General features: G+C 42.5%; 1 protein-coding gene across 1 annotated transcript in view; it reads right to left on the reverse strand.

The window, feature by feature from the left end:
* NFIX (nuclear factor I X) overlaps positions 1 to 16984 on the reverse strand; it is a 144157-nt gene extending 127173 nt beyond the window's left edge. Inside the window, 1 exon segment of the mRNA XM_030196991.1 lies at positions 16905 to 16984. The gene's annotated coding sequence lies outside the window, so the exon portion shown is untranslated.
* Positions 16985 to 23327: the final 6343 nt, after the last annotated feature.

A 23327-nucleotide genomic window follows, 5' to 3' on the forward strand; every position in this document is an offset into this window, starting at 1 on the left:
TGTCCAATGTGGATCTCGACATGTTCATGGATGCAGCAGGAGGATCAGGTTTTGGGGTGCACTCTGCAGGCGCTTGGTGTGCCGCCCCATGGCCGGAAAGCTGGGTGGCAGCTGGGGTTACAAAGAACATTATATTCTTGGAGCTGTTGCCATTTGTGCTGGCTTGTGAGTTGTGGCCTAGGAAGTTGCAGAATAAAAGTATCTTGGTGTGGTGCGACAACCAGGGGGTGGTGGAGGTAGTGAACAAACAGGTGGCGCACTGCTTGCTGGAGAACTCCTTGATTAGGGAACTGGTTCTGCGTTGTCTGCAACTAAATGTTCACTTACGGGCTAGGCACGTGCCAGGAATTTCCAATCATTTGGCTGATGCTCTTTCTCGTTTTCAATTTCAGACTTTCCTGGCGTTGGCGCCGGAGGCAAATGTGGAAGGACAGCCGATGCCGGGGCATCTTTGGCGGCTAGGAGACCTGAGGTGTGGGAGATGCTGAGAGCCTCGGTTGCACCTTCCACATGGTCAGCGTATACTTACGGTTATGACAGAGTGACTAGCTATCTCAGGAGCGAAGGTTGGACAGCGGGCCGAGCATCTGACGAGTTGTTAGCTGCCTTCATTGCTAATGCCAAGGCAAGGGGTAGTTCGCGAAATGCAGTCACGCGTCATCTAGCAGGGTTCACCTTTTTCAGCAAGGCGTTTGGGTGGGGTCAGCCAACATCCAATTTTCTAGTCCGCAGTTCCTTGAAGGGTTGGAGCAGGTCATCTCCCCCGGTGCCGGATACTCGTGGGCCGATTACTCACGATCTTTTGGTGCGCCTTTTGCAGGCGGTGGATAGTGTGACCTTTTCCGCTTTTGAGATGAGTCTCTTCCGAGTGGCCTTTGCATTGGCATTTTACGGGGCCTTTCGGGTGGGCAAGCTTGTCGAGAGCCACAGATCAGTTACAGTGTCATCCGGGCTGCTTCGGGAGAATGTATGCATACAGAGCGGAGTGCTGCGCATCAAGCTGTTGCGCTCAAAAAACGATCAGAGGGGTGGTGGGAGCACAATAGTGTTGAGGAGGGTCCCTGGTATGATATCCTGCCCAGTGTCCCTGTTGGAAGCCTATTTCGAGGTCTGCCCCCAGGGTCCTCGCTCCTTATTAGTGCTTGCGGATGGCTCAGTTTTAACGAGGTATCAATTTGCAGCGATTCTGCGCAAATGTCTTGTCAGCGTGGGTGAAGATCCGGGTCATTTTGGAACTCACTCCTTCCGCATTGGGGCGGCAACCAGTGCCTGCCAGGCGGGATTGGGGGCAGACGCCATCCAGAGTATCGTCAGGTGGTCTTCCGGGACTTACCGGGGTTATATTAGACCTTCCTGAGGGGGCCTGGTATAAAAGCCTTTGCATTACTTGGAGGGGGGGGGGGGTTATCTGTCCTGGCTCCTACCTTGCTGTTGACTTTTGCCTGTCATTCCGGCTGTCTGTTCTCTTGAAGGGGTGGTTTGGGTGTGTCCTCGCTCTCCCATCTTGTAGTTGCCCCTCCCCCTTTTTTAGATGCTGGTGGTTCGATATGCTCAGTATGGATTGTCGGACATTCCTTCATTCATTGGACTGGCTGCAGAGCAGCACGGCATCCCAGAGGGATTCATCTGGGATTGGCGTGATGAGGGATCCGAATATCCTGGTTCGGAGAGCGCGGCATGCGTTGGTGCCAACTTCTGCCACTGCTGTATCAGATGCGCGACAGACATCGGCACCCTCAGATGTTAATTATTCATTTGGGTGGGAACGATGTGGACTGCTGGACATGCAAGAGGCTCATAGATACTAGAAAGGATGACTCGCGATTGGTAATGTATTGGTTTCCATTTACAAAATTGGCTTGGTCGGATATTATCCTCAGGCCAGCCCGCCTACCGGCGCGCAAGTGGCGATGGGGTTTGAGTAATTGGCAGGTCAGAGTGTGGGTAATGACAGGGGGAGCTTTCCAAATTAACAACAACTGGGTGGACACTCGGTGTGCGGGTCTTTTTGCTTGGGACAGGGTACATTTGTCAGCTGTGGGCTTAGACCGGTTCTTAAATGATATTTAGGAATTTTTGGAGCAACAATGTGTTACCGGGTCCCAGTAGGCTGCAGCTTTCTTTGGGGGGGGGATCTTTGCAGGTGCAAAGGCCCTCCCCCTGTGGCAAAAACCCAAGCTACAGGAGCAATGGCTCATGTGGATGAGCCAGGTCATTAAAGGCGGGTCGGGTGACCCGGAATAAATGTGTGGAGGTCCACACGGGACAGGGCTCTTGCTCTTAGGGCGGAGCTGGGAAGAGGAAGAGTTGCAGTGACAACAGGAAGCGGAAGTTGCTGCTTTGCTATCATGGCGAGCGGTGGAGGGGTGCAGCTGTTGATGTTATGCTTGGACAACTGTAGCTCGGGGTGGGGTTATCCTTTACTGCTGTTAATTGAAAGTTTAAATGTTAATAAATCAAGCTGCAGCCTATGGTTATCCCACAATTGTGTGCAGAAGTTATTAAGCGATGAGGTATAGGGGGAGACAAAGGTAATTGGGGAGGGGGGGTGTGCCGGGTCGAACGGGTCTAGGCTTCAAGGATTAACAAAACTGTGATGGTTTGGAGATGTAACCAAATTGCCAAGTTCCTCAATAATTTTGTCCTCGAATGAATACTAAAAATGCAGGATCATTCCAGGGTGCTGGGTGTCATCTTAGACTCAACTTCATCTTTTAAAAAAACAGATTGACACCCTTAGCAAGAGATTTCTTTTTAAAGACTCCGACAGTTTCGAGCCATACGATCTATTTTGGCGGAAGAAGTTTTTTGATCAATGGCTCAAGCTATCTTTTTGCCCCCAATTAGATTACTGTAACTCTCTCTAAATAAGTAAGTATTTCAGCTAAACAAATGAGACAGTTCATTCTAATGCAGAATACAGCTATTAGATTAATTAGTAGGACTCGGTGATTTGATAGCGTTTTCTAATATATATCGTACTTCTCATTGGTTAACAGTGAGTAATTGTATTGATTTTAAAGTACTTTGTCTTATTTCCAAATCAATATTTATCTTGCGTTCTGAAGGTCTGACAGACTTATTGGTTTTCCCCTCAATGAGGTTTTCTTAGGACATTGAACCTTGGCTTTCCTTCTTTACGAAATATCCAGTTTAAATCTTTTTTTGGAAGCTTCTTTTATTTTTTCAGGTGTTAGATTATGGAATAAGCTTCCTCTGAATAAAAGGCAAGCATCTTTTTTCTTTTCTTTTTAGGAAAATGTTAAACAACATATTTTTTTGAAAGAGGTTCTTAATTATTTCTGTTTATGTATTTATATTTATTATTCCTTTATTCATTTTGAAGTTCTATTAAATACGTTAACTGCTTTGAATTCAGTTGGATTATAGCAGTATAGGACACCTTGACAGAATTGAATCCAAGGATTGGAACTAAGGGTCAGAGAGAAAAAGTGCCCTTTTTACTGAGCTGCGGCAAAAGGAGGCCAGCGTTGGCATTGGCGCATGTTTTACACAAGCGCCGAGGCCCCCTTTTACCGCAACTGGCAGAAGGGAAGTCTCGCTTTCCAACAGGAAATGGCCGGGCGGCAAGTAAAACACTTGCCGCGTAGCCATTTTGGAGGGGACCCCTTACCACCAACCATTGAGGTGGAAGTAAGGGCTCGCGTGTTAACCCGGCAGTGCCTGGTTACTGCCGGGTACACTCTGGTGCAACAAAAATAAATACATTTTTGTAGCAGCGAAAATGATGGCATGCTAGGGGTGGAAAGTACCACCGGGCTGCTGCGGTAGCCCAGCAATACCTCCTGCGGTAGCGATAAGGGCCGTTTTTGCCACGTGCCAGGGCCCTTTTTACTGCAGCGGGTAAAAAGTCCCTAAAAAAAAAGACATGGCCGTGTGGTAAGATTATTCTTACCACGTGACCATGAGGGGGAGGGGGGACACTTACGGTAAGGACTCCTGTGGTAATGCGGCAGTAACCAGGCAGCACCGATTTCCCCGGGGTTAGCACTGCAGTAGAAATTGCAGAATTCTTTTCCAAAGCACTGGAAACGAGACGCACTCAAAGCAAAACTACCGCTGGCAGAAGTTAGGCCAGCGGCAGTTCCAGTTTGCCGTGCAGCAACCCTTAGTAAAAGGAGCCCTAAAATATTTAAGGTGCATCTTTCTAGAATAGAACTTAGCAAGATGCCCTGCATAAATTCAATTTGTTGCCAATTTATGCCAATAATTGATTGTGAGTGCCGAATTGACGCTAACTGGCTCGTTAATTAAAATTAAATTGTGTGCGCGCAATTTTAGCGCCATATATAGAGTCCGGGGAATTATGTCTTATTCTTCTCCTAAGACCCCTGGCCCCTAATAAATTTTAAAACATCTGCCCATGTTCAGTCCTTGCTGTGAAATCCAAGGTGGTTCTTTTTCTTCATTTAAAACTTTTTTTTTTGTTTTAATTTAAAAAGGAAAAAAAATCCCTGTCAAAATAAACACAAACACATATGTTTTTGAGGTGTGTGCCGGGGTGAAAAAAGAATTTGAAAATGAGCGTGCTCTGGAGCGCCAGCTTGTCTCCGTGCCTGGATTCCACAAAAGGAGTGTTAAAAAAATTAATTTGCAACCGTGATGAATTATGTGAGGATTTGAAATGAAAGCACAGAAAAAGCCGAAGGGGGCCTTTTTACAGAGCTGCGGTAAAAGGGGGTCTGCGCTATCATCAGCGCATGTTTTTGATGTCCTCCCCCCTTTTACTGCAGAGGCTTAAAGGCCGTCCATTTTGGGGAAAAAGAAATAGCCGTGTGGTCAATAAACCACTTACCGCACGGCCATTTCGGTGGGGAGCCCTTACCGCCACCCATTGAGATGGCGGTAAGGGGTCCCATGCTAACTCAGCGGTAACCGGGCAGCGATTACCGTCAGTTAAGTTCCAGCACTACTAAAATAGGACAGATTTTTGCAGCGCTGGAAATTGCATGCACTAAGGGTGGGAACTACCGCTGGGCCCCTGGATTGGCGCATGGTAAGCCCGCGGTGCTCTTTCCACTGCTTAGTAAAAGAGCCCCAAAGCAGAGACCAGCTCCATGTGCGCATCACAATATCATAATCTCCTGACCCAGGTAGCCGTGTGTTGAAGTGTCACTGGGCACCCAGACAGCATTACGGCACTCGTAAGGTCATGGATTCCTGTCACTTGCCTCTGAAAATGCGCTCTCATCGTGCCGACCAGCGACATGGAGCAGGACCATGGACACACGCTTCCAGCGCCCAATCCCTAACGCACACTGAAAGGAGAGGGGGTGAGAGTTAAGACTTAAGGGGACACCTCTGTGCTTGTATAATCCAGGCTCCCAGGACTTTCTGCCATCACCGATTTATTTATTTCTAAAATTTAGATTTCACACAATCTACCATTTTCAGCGGCTGACAATAATACTTAATCAAGAACATAAAATAAAAGAATACATAACAATCAGACAATTTAAGAGTCATCTGATCACCGCTTCAAGCAATATCTCTCAAAGCATCCTGAAACAGATTTTTTTAAGTGGTCCAAATTCCTGAAGGCAGGTAGCTTATTCCAAAGCTTCGGTCCTACAGTGTAAAAGACTGAAGCTCTGTATTCATCTAATTGGACTGACCGAAAGGAACATAAAGTACATTGGATTTCCAGGGCTTTACCGGGCTGCTGTAGATGCAATATCACAGATAAAACACAGGGCACAGCATCAGTTAAAACCTTAAAAACCACTGACAAAATCTTGTGTCATACCCTAAAGTCAACAGGTAGCCAGGGCAATTGTGCCAAAGCATCAGAGATATGGGGGACCCAAATGCTCTCGTCAAAATAATCTGCCCATAATCTGTGCGCATTCGCGTGTATTTCATAAAGTATGTTGACGGATCACAGCTATCCCCCGGGATTATACAACACAGCGTCTCAATTCTTAATAGACCACAGTAATGCAGTTTACAGTGAAAGAGACTGGGACAATCCAGGAATTACATTACAACAAAAGTAAACACATTTTTACGTTTAAAACAGATCATATTAGCCAACAGATGTTTGCGGGATAGGACACTTTTCACTGCCTTTCTACGTTAACTGATAATTGTTTAACAATTCTAATTGAAGAAGGAAGAGTTCCAGACCGTAACTACCCAATAGGACAAAGAGGATTGAACGGATTTTTTAGACTTACTCTTGTTTACAAGTTTTCATAACAATGGAGCTATCTTTTGGTATCCCTGCCTCCGTATGCACGTATCATTTCAGAATAGTCAGTTTCCACATGTAAATCACGCTTTGCACGTGGAAATTGCTGTCTAAAAAAGTCCTGCACTACGCCGGTGCCCTCATACACAAGAAAACTAAAGCACGTAATGAACATAACTCTACTCTTCCGCTCTGCGATTCTTACTGTGGCTCTGCCATTTAAACGTCATCTGACCACAACATCACATTGTATTTGTTCACACCAGAACCTGTAACCGCCTTTCCGGTACTATGTAAGCCACATTGAGCCTGCAAATAGGTGGGAAAATGCGGGATACAAATGTAACAAACAAATAAATATATAAAACTGTACGGCAAAAATTAGGTGCTGGACAGGGTGAGAGGCTCACATTTTATTTAAATTCGCATGTTCTAATCTCACAATGCACAGTTTCCTTCATGGGTGTCTGTGATCCTCTTAATTTGATATGTGGAATAGAAGTCCTTTTAATTAAATATATTCAATCCCCAAACCAATATCATGCCTAGAATATAACAAAACCCAATAATGTATAAATGTTGATCTCCCATTCTTCCTGTATGGTAAAAATTTCTTATTACAATAGAGGTCCTTCACACCCAGTGTATGGATTTGACAAAGTTCATAGCAGAAGAGAGACATCCCTTTCCTCGGCAGAGGGGGTTTATCTCCTTGGGCATGATTCACCCCAATGTATTTTCCAGATATGCTCTCCTTTAAATATCAATTAAGTGTGAGGAAGGGGTTTGTGTGTAACCAGCCTCAGGATGAAGGTAGAAAGCAGAGGTCCTGCACATGCCGCAGCAGACCATCTGCAAAAGTCTGAAATCCAAACCATTTGCAGTTTGGAGGAGGCTGGGTTCATGGCACTCCCAAAATGTTCCAATTTTTTTTCCAAATGATTTGAATGAAATTGGGCATGGGGGAGGGCTGGTGACTCAGAATCATGGAGTAAGCCTTGTATGTTTTAGAAAATAGAGGATGGTTTGGTGACCATAGTCAGAGGAGGAGAGGAACTATAGTTTTAAACTATATGGACAAGTTTATTGATTTTCTTGAACCTGTACTCCAGACCCCTTCCCATCACCGTCACCTGTAAATAAGGAATAGACAAAAGGGAATATGTCCCCAGTGGACTGATGCTGGTCTCAGCAACTCGGCAGATATGTTTGCATTGCTAGGAGTGTAGAAAATCAATTTTTATTTTTGACCTTTTGAAGGCAAAAGAATTTCCCCTTCCCTTTCCTAACCTGAGGAACGGGGTTTTTTTAACTTCCAAAAGCTAGTCAAAAACGTATCAGATTAGTTCTTGAAAAAGAAATCAGCTTACATGCTTTTTAAAAATTTGTTTTAATTAACGCGCTATGGGGCCTTTTTACTAAATGGCATTAAACCCTAATGCACAGCATTTTGCAGCGATATCCCTTGTCCGCACATTAATCACATGTTATTTATTTGTTTGAAATATTTTTTTGGAAGGGGTGCATCATGGGTGGAGAATGGTCCAACAGTAGTATACGCCCAGCGGGAGTAATATTGATCATTCAATGACAACCCTGCGATTAAAAATCACTTCAAATACGCTTGTAAGGTGTGGGCAGATGCTATTAAATAGGAGCCTCCGCAGCAACTTGTTTCACACAGGAACAAGTCCTGTGACTTGGCTGCATCGTCTTCGGCTTTTGTATCTTGCAACGCTTTTTTTGTAGATTATATGTCATATCAACTCTACAACTTATCTTTTTTAAGCTCAAGCAAGCAGCCAGCTTTAAAGTTGATATGACATATAGTCTACAAGAAAAGCGTTGTGAGATACGGAAGCTGATGGCGAAGCAGCCAAGTCACAGGACTTGTTCCTGTGTGAAACGAGTTCCTATTTAATTGGATTTGCCCACACCTTACAAGTGTGATTGAAGTGATTTTTAAGCGCTTGGGTAGAGAATGGGCATGGAAGAGTTAACCAGCTAGTGTGCTCGCATTAGTGTCCGCTAACTAGTTAATGCTGCGTTAACACATGAGTATTTAGCCCCAAATTCTATAAATGGCACCTCAAGTTCTGCACGCTAATTTGGCCACACAGCCAAATTGCGTGCGCAACTTGAGTAACAAGCCAATCAGCACTGATAATTGGCACTTGGCACCCAATTAGCGGCATTAATTAGTAATAATTAGAATTCACAGTGCACAACTTTCTAGGCGTATTCTATAAAGTGTTGCACATGAATTCTAATGTGCACAGCTGAATAAGGGGTGTGGAATGGGCGCTTCTAAAAAGTATGCGAAATGTTATAGAATACATCCTATCTGCTCTAACTTAAGCGCTAATATTTAGGCCTGGTTCTAGGTGGTCTAAATGGGTAAGCCTAAACTTAAGGTGCAAGACCAGCTGCTAATCGTATTCTATAAACTACGCCTAACTTTAGGAGCGTTTTATAGAATTGCACTGTGTGAGGGGTTTTTTGGCATGATTTTTGAAGTGTCATATATAGAATTTGGGCCCTTAGCACAACTCCTGCTGAAAAAAATTGCAAAACAATTAAAAAGCCCTCTATACTCTGGCACTGAATCTGGGCATAGCGCACGGGAAGGTCCCACGTTGAAATGCACCAAGCTCAGACTCTAGCACCTTTTAGTAAAAGGGCTCCTTTATCTGTATATTTCCCAAGGAGGGAAGGGAAGGAACCCTCTAAATTTTGGCTTTTTCTTTATACAGTCCGTGTCTGTAGACCAACCTTCATCACACCGCATCACATCACTGAGGGAGCAGAAAGACCCCCCCCCCCCCCCCCAGGTCTTCAGATCTGCTCCTCGTACCTCACCCCATTACACCTCTGGACTGGGACGTTCAGTGTCCCTAACTACAAATCCCAGCATGCACTGGGGAATGGGGGCAAAACCAGGCCTGGCTTGGAGGATACTGCAAGGGGTGGCTACGAAACAGTGAGGTTTTCAGGATCTCCCTACTGAATATTGTTTATCTTGCTGCCCTCTCCCAGGTATATGAATGAAATTGATTTGTATGTGATTGAGGCAAGGCACATATACATGACAGATACATAAGGGAAAGGGAACTTGATATACCACCTTTCTGTGGTTTTTGCAACTACATTCAAAGTAGTTTACATAGTATAGACAGGTCCTTATTTGTACCTGGGGCAATGGAGGGTTAAGTGACTTGCCTAGATTTCCAAGGAGCTGCAGTGGGAACCGAACCCGGTTCCCCAGGATCAAAGTCCGCTGCAGTAACCATTAGGCTACTCCTCCACTCCAAGACAGATAGACCTATATCTAAACATACACTTTGGGGCCTTTGACTAAGGCACAGTAAACTCTTGGCTTGGCGTGCTCTAACGCAGGACTATCCCAGGTGCTAAGCCCAGATTTACCGCGGCATTAAAGTTGGACCTCTTTTTTCTTTCTTTTGCAGGTTGTGTGCAAACGGAAATATTCACTTGTGGCACCTGCAAAAAAATAAGGTGGGATCACTTACCGCCTTCTATTCAGGGCGCACGACATGCTCCTGTGTTAACCCTGCATTACCCAGTTAGCAGACACTAATTTTAAAACACAGGAAAAAAAATGCAGAAATGGCCTCTCTCTGCTCAGGACACACCCCTGAAATTTTTTTTTTTTTTAGAAAATAGTTAGCATAATAGGCTAGATTCTATCAGCGGTGCCTAGATTTAGGCGCAGAATATCGAATACGCTTGGTTGATATCCCAGCAACTAGAATTATATACATCCATTTACGCCAAGGAAAATGTGGCGAAAATACTTTAGGCACAGAGGGGCAAATTCTGTAACAGTGCGTGTAAATTTGGAACATCCACGAAACACCCATTTCCTCGCGCATTAGAATTTAGACGCTGTGCATTACAGAATACGCTTAGCGAGTTGTGCACGGTAAATTCTAATTATTGCCAATTAGTGCTCATTATTGCTTGTTAAGTGTGTTAAAACACTGATTGGCTTGTTAAGCCAATTAAGTTATGCACGTTGTTATAGAATACGCTTGGATTTTGGCACGCAACATTTAGACGCGATATATAGAATCCAGCAGAATATGGCAAAATGTTTTTTAACACCTTCTGCGGTGGCCTGTATTTTTTCCCACACTGTGTGCATTAGGAAAAGGGCCCCTGTATGGATGGATGTGGAGCGGCATTTTCAATTTGACGTCCAAGTCTGACTTTGGATGTTTTGCTCAAATCTAAGTTTGAATATAGTGATTTTCACAACATTAACCACTAGGCCACCCTTCAGACCTGAATATAGTGATTTTCAAAACAGCAAAATGTCTATCTTTTTTTTTTGTTTTGTTAAATGGCCGCTTGCTAGATGTTTTTGTGCTCTGTGCATTTCTTGTATTGGTCGATGTTCGGGAAAAAAATGTCTAAGTGAAGAACGCACAAGATCAAGCCATTGGGATGTATTGGGAGGGGGACAAAATTCTTAGTAGACTGGCCACACAGACATTCCAGAAGAGCAGTGGGACACCCCAGGTGCAATGCAGTGGACTTCACAAAAAAAACCTCCCAGGTACACATCTCACTGTTACCCCCTTATATGGTATGGGGAGCCCTCCAAAACCTACCAAAACCCTACTCTATCCAACTGTACACCACTACAATAGCCCTTATGCCTGCAGGTATCACCTATATGTGGGTACAGTAGGTTTTTGGTGGGCATACCAGTTAGAGTGGGATATGGACCTAAGTCTTCTTCTCTACTGTCCACTGCACTGACCACTAGGCTACTCCAGGGACCCGACTGCTCCTCTAATAGGACTGGCCATAACATCTGAGGCTATCATAGCGCCTGGTATGTACTGTTTCTTTTATATCTTTGGAGGGGGAGGGTGAAAGGTGGTCAGTGACCACTGGGGAAGTAAAGAGGGAGTCATGCCTTAATCCCTCCAGTGGTCATTTGGTCATTTAGGGCACCTTTTTCTGACTTAGACATGATAAAAACAGGTCTAGACCAAAACATTTAAATTGTAGCCCTGGACATTTTCCTTTTGTTCCATTATGGCAGAAAAGCATCCAAGTGTTAAGAACGCCCTGATCCCACCCCAACACACCCCCTTGCGATTTGGACACACTGCAGACGAAGTGCATAGATAAACATCTGCAAAACAGGCTTTGAAAATAGTGATTCGAACTTTTGGCAAGCAAAACATCCAAATGCTGCTTTTTGCCACTTTTTTAAACGTTTTTCTCTTTTGAAAATAAGCCCCATAATCTTGTGACTCTGGGCAAGTCACTTAACCCTCCATTGCCCCAGGTACAAATAAGTACCTGTATACAATATGTAAGCCTGCCATGAGTGGGAAAGCGTGGGGTACAAATGTAACAAAAAATAAAATAAAAAAATATGTATATAGATACAATGAATTATAACATGTAAATATGTATTTATAATACATGTACAGATATTGTGAGATATGTATATAGATAGATATAATGAATTAGAAACATAGAACATGACGGCAGATAAGAGTTAAATGGCCCATCCAGTGTGCCCATCCTCAGTAACCAATAACTCTTCCTTTCCTAAGTGATATATAGGTTTAGATACAGATATAGATAGATATGCATATAGATAGATATAATGAATTATAGCATGTAAAAATGTGTTTATAGATGTAGATATAATGAATTATATAATGTGCATGTGTTTGTATATAGATGTCGATACAGATATGGATATATATAATGAATTATAGCATGTTAATGTATTTATATATAGATATAATAAGTTATAGCATGTAAATGTATTTATATAGATGTACATATAGATACACACATCCTAAATGTGTATTTATGTGGATTCTATATATGGCGCCTGAAAAATCCACATGGAAAGTATGCCTACATTTTATAGAATAGGCCTAAATTTCTGTGCGGTATATAGAATACACCAATTGTCTCTCCACGTGACCAAATTTGGTCGCATCCATTTAGGCCATGTTTTACTTGGCGCAAATCCCGTTGCCTCTATTAGGTGCAGACTGGGTGTATTCGATAATAATGCACACAGATTTTAGAAATGCCCATTCCATGCTCATAAGCATGCCCCCTTGGAATCTACAAAATACGCTTAGCGAGTTGTGCATATAAATTGTAATTAATGCCAATTAGTGCTGATAATTGCTTAACATCCAATTGAAACCGCTGATTAGCTAGTTAAACAATTAAGTTACGCACATCGCTACAGAATACACTTTGATTTCCATGAGGAATTTAAGATGCACTATATAGAATTTGGGAGAATCTGCATTTACTGTGCTGATGGTATAATTTACCTTATTTATTAACTCTCCCAGGCTCAACATTTGTTAAATTTTAGCCTTTTTTTGTACCAAACATCACAGAAAGTAGAAAACTTATGCCAGTAGGTGAGATGTGCATGCTTTTATCTCCTCCTGCCCGATTCCCCACGAAAGAGACCCCTCTATATCCTGGATTCTATATAGCGCAACTTAAGTTGCTCATGCAAATCCAGTCCTATTCTGGAATTGCGAGCTCAACTTAATTAGTTAACAAGCCAATTAGCGCTAATTGCCACTTATCAATTATCGACACTATTTGGCATTAATTGGAATTTAAGCGCAGAACTGTCTAAGCATATTCTGTAACATGATGCACATAAATTCTAAGTTGCATAATTGAAAAGGGGTGTGGAACGGGAGGGTCTTGGGCATTTCTAAAATCTATGCGCATGGTTATAGAATACACCCGGTCTACGCCTTATTTAGGCATCAGCATTTACACCCAAGTTTTACTTGGCGAAACTGCCCACAACTAAATTTAGTCACATGGACGAGCGTTTTGCATATTCTATAAACCGCATAGAAATGTAGGTTTATTCTATGAAGTACACCGACATTTAGGCATATTTTATAGAATATGCCTAGGCGAATTTCATTTCGGCACTGATTTTTTAGGCGTGATATGTAGAATCTAGTCCTATGCACATAGAATTTTAATAAAATTTAAATCCTGACAAGGCATTTGTAAAGACAAAACAAATCTGATGTTTTGGAGGGCGAGGGGACTGGGGACTGGTTTTTAATATGAATTGATTTATTTGGTGTTCACTTCCCACTGTCAGTATTCACATTTCAAACTATTTTTTACCTGGAAACACACCTGTTAAAAAACATACATTGAGGGGGGGGGGGGGGTTATCAACGTCAGCTAACAGTAAGATGGGATATTTTACTGGTAATCCCAGTTATTAGTAACTAGGTCTCATTGCATAAAATGGGACGTGCTAAAATAGCATGAGTTAGAGGTAAAATAACACATATTAAATGGGAGTCCGCATTGATTAACTTCCCTCCTTGATTAAAGTAAAAAAGAAATGTTTCAAGAAAATGAAATCACTGCTGTATGTAATAAAAGTGAGCCAAGTATAGGGCAATCAAGCCATTGTGACGAGGTTGGCTCTTATTGGTGGAATGAGATATTATGACATCACAATATTGGAAGTGAGCTAAGTTTAGGGCAATCATGCCATTGTGATATCACTGATGAGGTTGGCTCTTATTGGTGGAATGAGGCATTATGACATCACAATATCAGCTCTGGTTACCAGACACTTACTAAGTTATCAACGTGGGCTACCATTAAGACGGGTTATTTTACTGTTACCCCAGTTATTAGTAACTAGGTGTCATTTTATTAAAATGTAACCTGTGGTAAAACAGTACCAGTTAGTAGTAAAGTATTCCCAACGGTAGCCCATGTTGATAACTTTCCTCCTTAGTGTGAAGAGTTTCAGTGTCTGGTAACCAGAGCTCATATTGTGATGTCATAATTCCACCAATAAAAGCCAACCTCATCAGTGATTGCTCTATACTTGGCTCACTTTTATTACATGTAACAGCGATTCTGATTTCTAGAGACATTTCTTTTTTCTTTAATTAAGGGGGGCATTATCAACATGGGCTCCAGTTAAGACGTATTATTTTACTGGTAACTCCAGGTATTAGTAACGTCCCTGCATAAAATGTGACCTGTGCTAAAATAGCACCAGTTAGTGGCAAAATAGCCTGTCTTAACAGTAACCCATGTTGATAAATATACCCGAAACCTTCCTTCCCAAAAATGAAACAAAGATTTTAGGGGGGACAATTTCTTGCTTCTTTTTTTCCAAACAAGAGCTCCAATCTTAAAGCTGATCTGAAATTTCCAAAACACAGCAGAGGAATGCGATACCCTGCAGCCTCCTATGATAAATCTGGCAGCCCCTGTCTTTCCTTCCCTTCTATGTAATATTCAGAAAAATTCACAGCTCACTGTCTCTCCCCACTATAAGCCGGACTCTTAGGTCCCAATCCAACCACAGAATTATAAATTCAAAGACCCTGGAACACATTGGGTCCATTCTTATGTATATTATTATTTTTCAATATTATTTAGTAAATTTTACACTGAAACTGTCCAGTGAATCTTTTACCCTCCCACAGAATTAATATTTTTAAACATGATGTATTTCTTTCTCTTTTGGTTGACAGAGGCCAGAATCTTATTGCAGAAAATCTGTGTTAGGGCCTTGGCATATTTAAAGTTAAAAATTAAGAAAAAATCCTTTGTCATCCCAGCTTCATGTCAAGACAGAAAACAGCTATTTCCTTCATCTCTTCATTTCCCCCATCCCCCAAAATGTCCATATTTATGTTTTAGAATATATATAATTTGCTCAAAAAATCCTTCCACCCAAGGAAATGAGCTAAACTGCTGTGAAAAAGAAATCAGCTATTGGAAACTTTTTATGCCTCACTGAATGAGAAACCAGCCTGTTTAGCAATGAGGAATAGAGACCCTGAGAAGGAAGGAGAGATACCATTTCTTCAGCAGTAATTCAGATCATCCCAGGGCAATCTCTTCAGGCCCTCAGCCACAGATAACAGATCACTCTTACTCATATACTATACGTCCACATGTAATAACAGATCACTTGTGACCTGGATTGGCTACTGTTGGAAACAGGATACTGGGCTACATGGACCATTGATCTGACCCAGTATGGCTAGTTTTATGTTGTTATGCCCAACCACATGTAATAACAGATCATTCTTACTAATACCTCCATATATAATAATTGATCACTCTTACTCGTATAAATGTATGTCCGCATGTAATAACAAATCGCTCTTATTAATACCTCCACATGTAATAACAAATCACTCTTACTAATATGTGGTAATATTTAACAAATTGCTTTTACTAATATACCTCCTCATGTAATAACAGATCACTCTTACTCTCATAATACCTCTATATATAATAACAGATCACTCAATGTATGACCGCATGTAATAACAAATCGCTCTTATTAATATAATAACAGATCACTCTTACTAATATAAGGTAATATTTAACAAAACGCTCTTATTAATATAATACCTCCACATATAATAACAGATCACTCTTACTCATATGTCCACAGGTCCGGCAGGTGGGTTACAGCCCCAAACTGAGTCTCAGAGCAACTCTCACATTAAAACATCCCCCCACCCCCCAAAAAAAAATCAAAAGCAGCTTTAAAAATCAGGGATTTTTTTCCAGTAATAAGCAGAAAAATAGCCGTATGTTGCTATACACACAAGTGTAATAGAGTCTGAATGTTTTGTCTGACGACTTCTTGCTATGGATTGGAGGTAAAACTCTGAAATTACACAGTGCTGCTGGGTTTTGGGACCCGGTGCCAGGCTGGGCTTTGTGCGATTTCTTCCCGGTAGGTAACACAGGTTTTCATTAATACCCAGCCACTAATGAGCTGGTCCCTGCACCGAAGAGGGGCCCTGCACACTGCCCGGGGAGGGGTGGGGGGGTGGGAAACAGTTTCTCCTTGTAAATTGCAAGATCTGAAGAGAGAATTTTATATATATATCACCCCCCCCCCACACACACCACCCAAGCAGTCTGCACAGCATCCGAGGCTCAGCTGCAACAGTCACTTTACCCAAAAGGATTGTTGAGCACGAAGGGGAGGAAGTGATTCGTTGAGTCAAAGTTATTATTTTAAAAATTGCCAGATTATGTAGGGTCTCTCCACACACTCACACGTATACCACACATTTGTCTATTCGTACACAGATATATTATATATATCCACGTATCCGGCAAACAGAGCCACCTCAGCTTCGGGATAGGGCAAGTGAACACTCGCTCCCTCACTGAGTCCCTGCACAGATATGCTCACAGCAAGGTCACACAATGCTTAAAACACAATCAGCCCGGCTTGTTTCTAAACACTAAAGCCCAATTTGCCAGTCTGTTTGTTGCCTCTGCCCGTCCCAGCTTTTGAGTTTCTTTGCCCCCCCCCCCTTTTTTTTTTTTTCCTTTTGAGTTACAATGCTGGATTGTATAGTAAACATGCCCATTACACTCTGGTTTTGAACAAAACTCGCATATCTGCACGCACAGACACACACACACGTATTAACCTAATTCAGGTTGGTAAGACTTGGCTGCAAAGTCCGTGCAAGGATCTCTCTTTCTCTCCCCCCCCCCCCCCTTCTCTTCCCTCCCTTTTTTTTTTTAAAGTCCGAAAGTGCACAAAGAGCCCTTGTTTACTGCTGTGGAAAAAAAAGAAAAGTACACACAAGAAAAGAACACAGATATTGATTCACACAGCACGTACCGTTCGTGGCGCAGGGAATCCTGCCAAAGATCACGCTTCTGGATTTTGCTTTCTCTCCCTCACTCTCTCTCTAAAAATACCCCAAACCTCGTTGTCCCCCCCCCCTCCCTCCCACCCAATGCACTCCCCCAAATTAAAATAATACTAATAATAAAGATGAGAAAATAAAGCCAGCAGAAGCAGGCAAAGAATTCCGCCTTCGAGGGGAGAGGTGGAAGGGGGCAGCACTCCTCCCCCTCCAGCAGCCCCCAGCCAAAGTCGCCCAAAGGTGGAAGCAGAGATGGCGGTGGTGGGGAGAGCAGCTCCGGAGCCCCTGTCTCTCCTGTCGGAGCCTCTTTTCACTCTAGCGCCTCGGCCAAGTTGGGAGGAAGTGGGCCCCGGGCTTCTGGAGAGATGCCACTCTTTCTGCAGGAGCCCTCCCCCCTCTCCCCCCCTTCCCTGGCAGCTGGCACTGAGGAACTGGGGAGGCTGGCAGCACAAGTGTGTGTGTGTGTCGGGGAGGGGGGGGGGGGGGAAGGTAGGCACTGAGGAGGGAAGGGCTCGGTGCCTCTAACTTTGGGCTTCTCCGGTTCTCTCGTGCAGAGCTGGAAACTCTGCCCGTCTCCCAGGTCAAGACATTTTGGGTGGCAGAAGGAGATCTTGGCTAGGAAGAGGAATTTTTTTCTTGGAGTGGGGGGGGGGGGGGCAGAGGGAGAAAGCTCCCAGGCTGAGCTGAGCCCGTGAGAGAATTATTAATAAGACCTCTTCCACTGTACTGACACTCTCCCCCACCCCATACCATTTTTTTTTTAACAGGGAGATTGGACACAACCAGAGCTGAGATTTAAAAGAGATAAAAACGCTCCGGCTCGGGGAGAGACCAGGGGTCTGTCTGCTCAGACTGGGTACTGGAGGTGTGTATGAGGGAGAGGGAGAGGAAGGGGGTGGGGGGAGAAGGGGCAAAGAGAGAGAGAGAAAGATGGGGAAAGGGATGGGGGGGGGGTGGAAGGACAGTAAAAGAGAAGGGGCCGAAAAGGGAAAGGAGGAAGACGAAACCTGGACGAAAAAGAGAGCAGAAAGCTTGACGGAGGAAAAATGAAAGTTAGAAGGGAAAGGGCGGCGGGAGAGAAAGTTTGGGACTGGAGAAAAGAAGGGGAGAGGGAGAGAAAAGAGCGGGGCAGCGGTGAGCAGAGTCCGAAAGGGAAAGAAAGTTACGTTGCTCTGGGCTTTGGGTTTTACGTTATGAGACTCTTTATCTCGTTACTTCTTTCGAGGGAAGGGGTGCGATTGTTAACCGCTTATTCTAATCACACTAAAGTCAAAGTTGAACAATGTTTTTCATCCTTAGAGATACTTTTGCTTCGTTTTCGTTATTTTAAAAAGAGAATATAGTCTGTATTTCTGGGGCGCTGCATGAGAATGCGGCGGGTGAGAAGGAAGAACAAGACAAAAAGAAGTAGACTCCAGGGTAGGAAAGAAATGTAAACAGAGAAGTGAAAAAAAAAAGGGGCTAAAAGAGCAAAGGAGGAAAGTAAAAAGATCTAGAGGGAAAAAAGAAAGAGACTAAAGGAAAAAAAATAAACTCAAAAGTTAACCTATACAGAAAAGAAGAAAGGAAAAAAGTAAACAGAGAAATGAAAGGAAAAGCAGAAGAAAAAAGGTGGAAAGAAAAAAAGCCAATGAAATGGATGCAGAAAGCAAAGAGGGAAAAGTTATGACAAGGAGGGAAAGAAAACATGAGGCAAAATAAAGAAAATGAAAAATCGGTAAAAAAAAATGTAAATGAAAAAGGGAGAAATGCAGGAAAATCTTTGCTGGGGGAGGGGGTTTGCATAGTTCTTTCTGTTACGCCTATAATGAGGGTAGTACGGTTAATTAATTAAAAAAAAATAATTCCTATATCCGCAAGTTCCCGCAGTGACCCTGAGATGGGAGAGGGAAGCAGAGAGAGTTTGAATTACACCACCCCCCCCCCTTCTGATTTTTGGCACTTCACCACGCCTTAGGCAAAGTGAAGAATAAACTTAATCAGTTATTTCCAGACAAAACATCACACCAGAATAACAACAAGCCCCCTCCCCATAGAAAAGTGACGACATGCTTTAAACAACAACCTTTTCATGAGTTACTCTGTACATAGAAAGTGAGAACATGCGTGTCAGGTGTCAGTGTGGGTGTCTGTCTGTCTGTCCGTCTGCACTCGGTAATGAGAGCAGAACGGGGGGGGGGGGAGCTGGACATTAGGGCACCTGCGCCTGCTAAATTACAGAAGTTTTGCTCTGTGTGTGTAGCATGTTTTCTTGCGTGCATATGAATGGCTATGTATCTTTCTGTGACTGGGCCTTTGTATGTGCATATGTGATCGTCTTTCTGTGAATATGAGTGACTATGTATCTGTGCATGTGTGTGCATGCCTGATTGTGTCTTCTATGTGTGCCTGTAATGTGTTTTTGTGTGTATATGTGACAGTATTTTCTGTACATATGTGTGTCTTACATGCTCTGTGTGATTGTATGTTTTTCTGTGTATATGTGAGTATCTTTGTATGCATGTATATACATGTCTGCATGCATGCACTGTGATTGTTTTTGTGTGCTTGTGTGTATCTGTGGACATGCGTGATTTTATATATGACAGTACTTTTCTCTGTGTGTGTGTATGTGTATCTGTATATGCATGTGTGTTTATGCATATGTGAGTGTATGTGTGTTTGCCTTAAGATCGGTTTTAGCAAGATGGCATTTAGCAAAGAAGTTGAAGTTGTGATTAAATCTTTGCAAACAATAAGACAATACGGAACAAAGCCTTTGCTAAAGGGATTTCCCAATATAGGTCAGAATTATTTAAAACTAGGTAGGGGTCCCATTGTGATATCTTTTTGGATGGGTTGCTGGCCAGGTGTGTGTGGGGGGGGAGAGAGAGAGAGAGAGAGAGAAAGATTTTAACAGGAAGCAGGTACCTTGAACCTAATGTTCTGTCTCTCTCTGTGCACTAATTATATCTGCAAATAACAGGCAACAGGTACCTCACTGGCCATCCATCCCTTTTGCACTAGTGCCTCTGAGAAAGCGACTTACCTGTAGCCCAAGTTCTCCCAGGACAGCAGGAGAAGTCAGCCTCAGTAGGGTGTAAATTGAGAGTTCCCACCTTCCCCAGGCCAGACAGAAGGAAACACCTGGAACTCATTTCTGCCTCTCTGAAAGGAGTAACGGGGCAGCTAGAAGTGATGGAGAGACGTCCCTTTGGAGCGAAAGAAGTTCCTCCTTGGGCGCCAAGAAAATTATCTGTGCAAACCAGTTTCCTTCGGGAAGGAATTTGTGCTCTGCAAAGTGAACCCCCCAGGGCGAGCTCAGAGGAAGAGGGGGTTTAGCTTTCACTGCAAGGTTCACGTTAGGATAAAGCTGGGTTGCAGGAAAAGACATTTGCTCATTCTAGAGATATTTGATCGTCCTCCCCCCCAAAATGGAGAACTTGGACTTTAGGCAGAGAAAGAGGGAGGCACATGGCAGGTCATTTCATCCGGGCATAGTGGCAGATTTACCTTAGGAACAGGAAACTCCCCCCGCCCCCCGCCACATTTTAGCCGACTCTATGGGTGCTGTGGGTGCTTGAGCACCCCCAATATTGAGAAAATTTCTTGTATGTGTCCAGGGAGGGGTTATTTTCATTGGGCTTAGCACCCCCAATAATTTTGAAAAGTTGGCTCCTATGCCTGGTGAGATTTTTTCCGAATTACCTCGGTATTAAATGTTCCTGGGTGATCCAGACCTCGGTAGAGACGTTTCAAGACTAATTATGGAGTTGGGGTACCAGAAATCATGCCAAAAATCGAAGTCCCCCCCCTTTTAAAAAAGACAGATTATAAAGCCTAAACTTCTGCCTCAGTTAATAAATTCAACGAAAAAGCTAAATGCCCAGTTAAAATTCAAATAGGTAACTTTCGTGTGGTCACTTATAAATTGACAGTCGGTTTTATTTCTTAGAGGGAGGGGGCATCTTTTAAGCCACCCTTAACCATTTAAGAGAGACAGGCCAAAACTGTATCATTTGTCTTGAAATGCACTTATTACAAAAATAAATATACAACCTATTTCATTGTATTGCTGCTCTTCCATATAAGATTTTGAAGTTAATATTCCAGTGTTCTCATATTTTTGTAAACATTTTTTTTCTAACTATTCGATCATGTTTACCTTTCTGTAAGTTGTTTTCATTCCTAATTAAACTGCCAAAGGACACTTTAATGAAATAAGCCATTAAGGGATGAGACAGATAACATTACTTAATATAAAGTCCCTGCCAAATTGTTCTGTCTTTTTTTTTTTCACTAGCGCTTTAAATAAAGGCGTTTATTCCCTGTCTGGGTCTGAAAATATTTGTCTTCCTTATAATGATTATTATCAGGTGCAAACAAACGATTTTAAAATGAATTTAATCTATTTAATCTGTTCCCATGAAAGCTACGAGCAGGGATGGCCTGTAGCTGATTCTTGATTTCTAACCTACCTTGCCAGTTTTAAATGTTAATAAAGTTGGACAAGGGAAGGAATCTTTATGCTTTTTATCTCTCTGATTTTCTGGGGGATTTCTCTGCACTTACATGGCTTAAAATGTTTATGATGCAACTGAGAAGGAGAAAACAAAAAGATTTAAGAAAAGACAATTTAAACTGAAACAGTCCCCACAAAGAGAAAAAAAAAGTCTCTTTTTTATGTTGATAAAATAATTTTCTTCCCTAATTGAAAGTCTACTGGAAAGAAAGTTTATAGCTCATACAACTTTCACAAGAATTATTTCAGGCACTTAACTATAATGTCAATATTGCCAGTATTGATTTTTAAATGTTCAAACGTTTTTCTTTTATTTCAATAAAATAAAAAGGGGTTTTTTTTCTGTCAAGTCAGATCTGCTGTGCATTAAAATGAACTTCTGAGGCAAGTGAAATGACATGTTTTAAGGTCCTACAGGTATCTTTAACCTGCTTAAAAATACCACGGTTTCCCTTCATGGAGCTGTCAGGTAATTACTGACGTGTTGACTTTTCAAGATCAAATATTGAAATATGTCTGGCTGGTCTCTCATTTAAGAATATTGTGTACAATTCTGGAAATGCACCTTCAAAAAGATATAAACAGGATGGAGTCGGTCCAGAGGATGGTCAGTGTGCTCTTTGTAATAGACTTAAAGATCTCAATATGTATACTCTGAGGAGAGGGGAAATATGATAGAGACATTTAAATATCCCTGTGGTATAAATACACAGGAGGGGAATCTCTTTCAACTGAGAGGAAGCTCTGGAATGAGAAGACATAGGATGAAGGTGAAAGGGGTAGACTCAGAAATAACCCGAGGAAATACTTCTTCAGGAAAGGGTGGTGAATTTGTGGAATGACCTCCAGGTGGAAGTGGTGGAGAGGAAAACAGTATCAGAATTCAAGAGGGCTTGGGACAAGTCCATAGGATCTCTAAGGGAGTGATAGGGAGAGTAGATGGCATGGACAGGTCATATCTGCCTATATTTTTCAATGTTTCTATATATATATCATTTCTTTGTTTTTCAATTAAACCTTGCTCTGCTCCCACAAACTATTTGCAAAGTTATTTTGGATTTCTCTAGGAACAAACCACCCCCCCCCCCCCCTAGTCCGGGAAAAACGCACAACCGAGTTTAAATCAATAGGATTTGCAAAATGCATAACTAAATACTACCATTGGGAAAGATGAAATTCCTCCCCCTTCCCCTGCAAAATGCAATCAGTGAAACCTTTGCTTTGGATTTTCAGCAAATTAAAGAGCCCCGATTTTAAACAGACAATAGGACGCCGATTCACGAATTGGGGCAAAATCATTCCTGGGTTTTATTTTTTCTTATTTCTCGTTTTAAATAGAAGTGAACACAATTTTTAACAAAAATCAGTTATCTGTGCCGGATAAAGACTCTTCACTGTCCTCTAATCATTCGGTTGGCTCTTCTAATCTGTCCCCCCCCCCCTTACATTTCTTTATTTTAAGGGTCTTATACCTGTCCGAAGAAATAGAAATTCACTAACAGGAAAAAGCTTGATGCCTGCAAACTGTTTGTCAAGGTCGTGAAATGTATTTCAAACGCCAAGGTTCACTGTTTCCACTTGATACCAGGCCAGTTGGGGAATCTGTAGGCTCGGGGGTGGGGAGGGGGGGGGGTTACATTTTCCCTTATAATTACATTTTCTTTATTGTTATAGTCAAATGTAAAGTTTTCCCACAATGTATCTGGCTGGTTAACTTCATGCGGCTAATGAAAAATAATAATACTATTCTAACAAAATTCAAACGCCCTAAAAGTGAAAAAAAGGAAAACGAAATAGGTTTGGATCAATAGTTTGAACATCCCCCCCCCCCCCCACCCCGTTCAATTAGTGGCTGACAAGTCTGGAAAACTAACTTCACCTCCTAATTTCGCAA

Source organism: Microcaecilia unicolor, chromosome 3 (assembly GCF_901765095.1).
Source record: "Microcaecilia unicolor chromosome 3, aMicUni1.1, whole genome shotgun sequence".
In the NCBI taxonomy this organism is placed as follows: domain Eukaryota; kingdom Metazoa; phylum Chordata; class Amphibia; order Gymnophiona; family Siphonopidae; genus Microcaecilia; species Microcaecilia unicolor.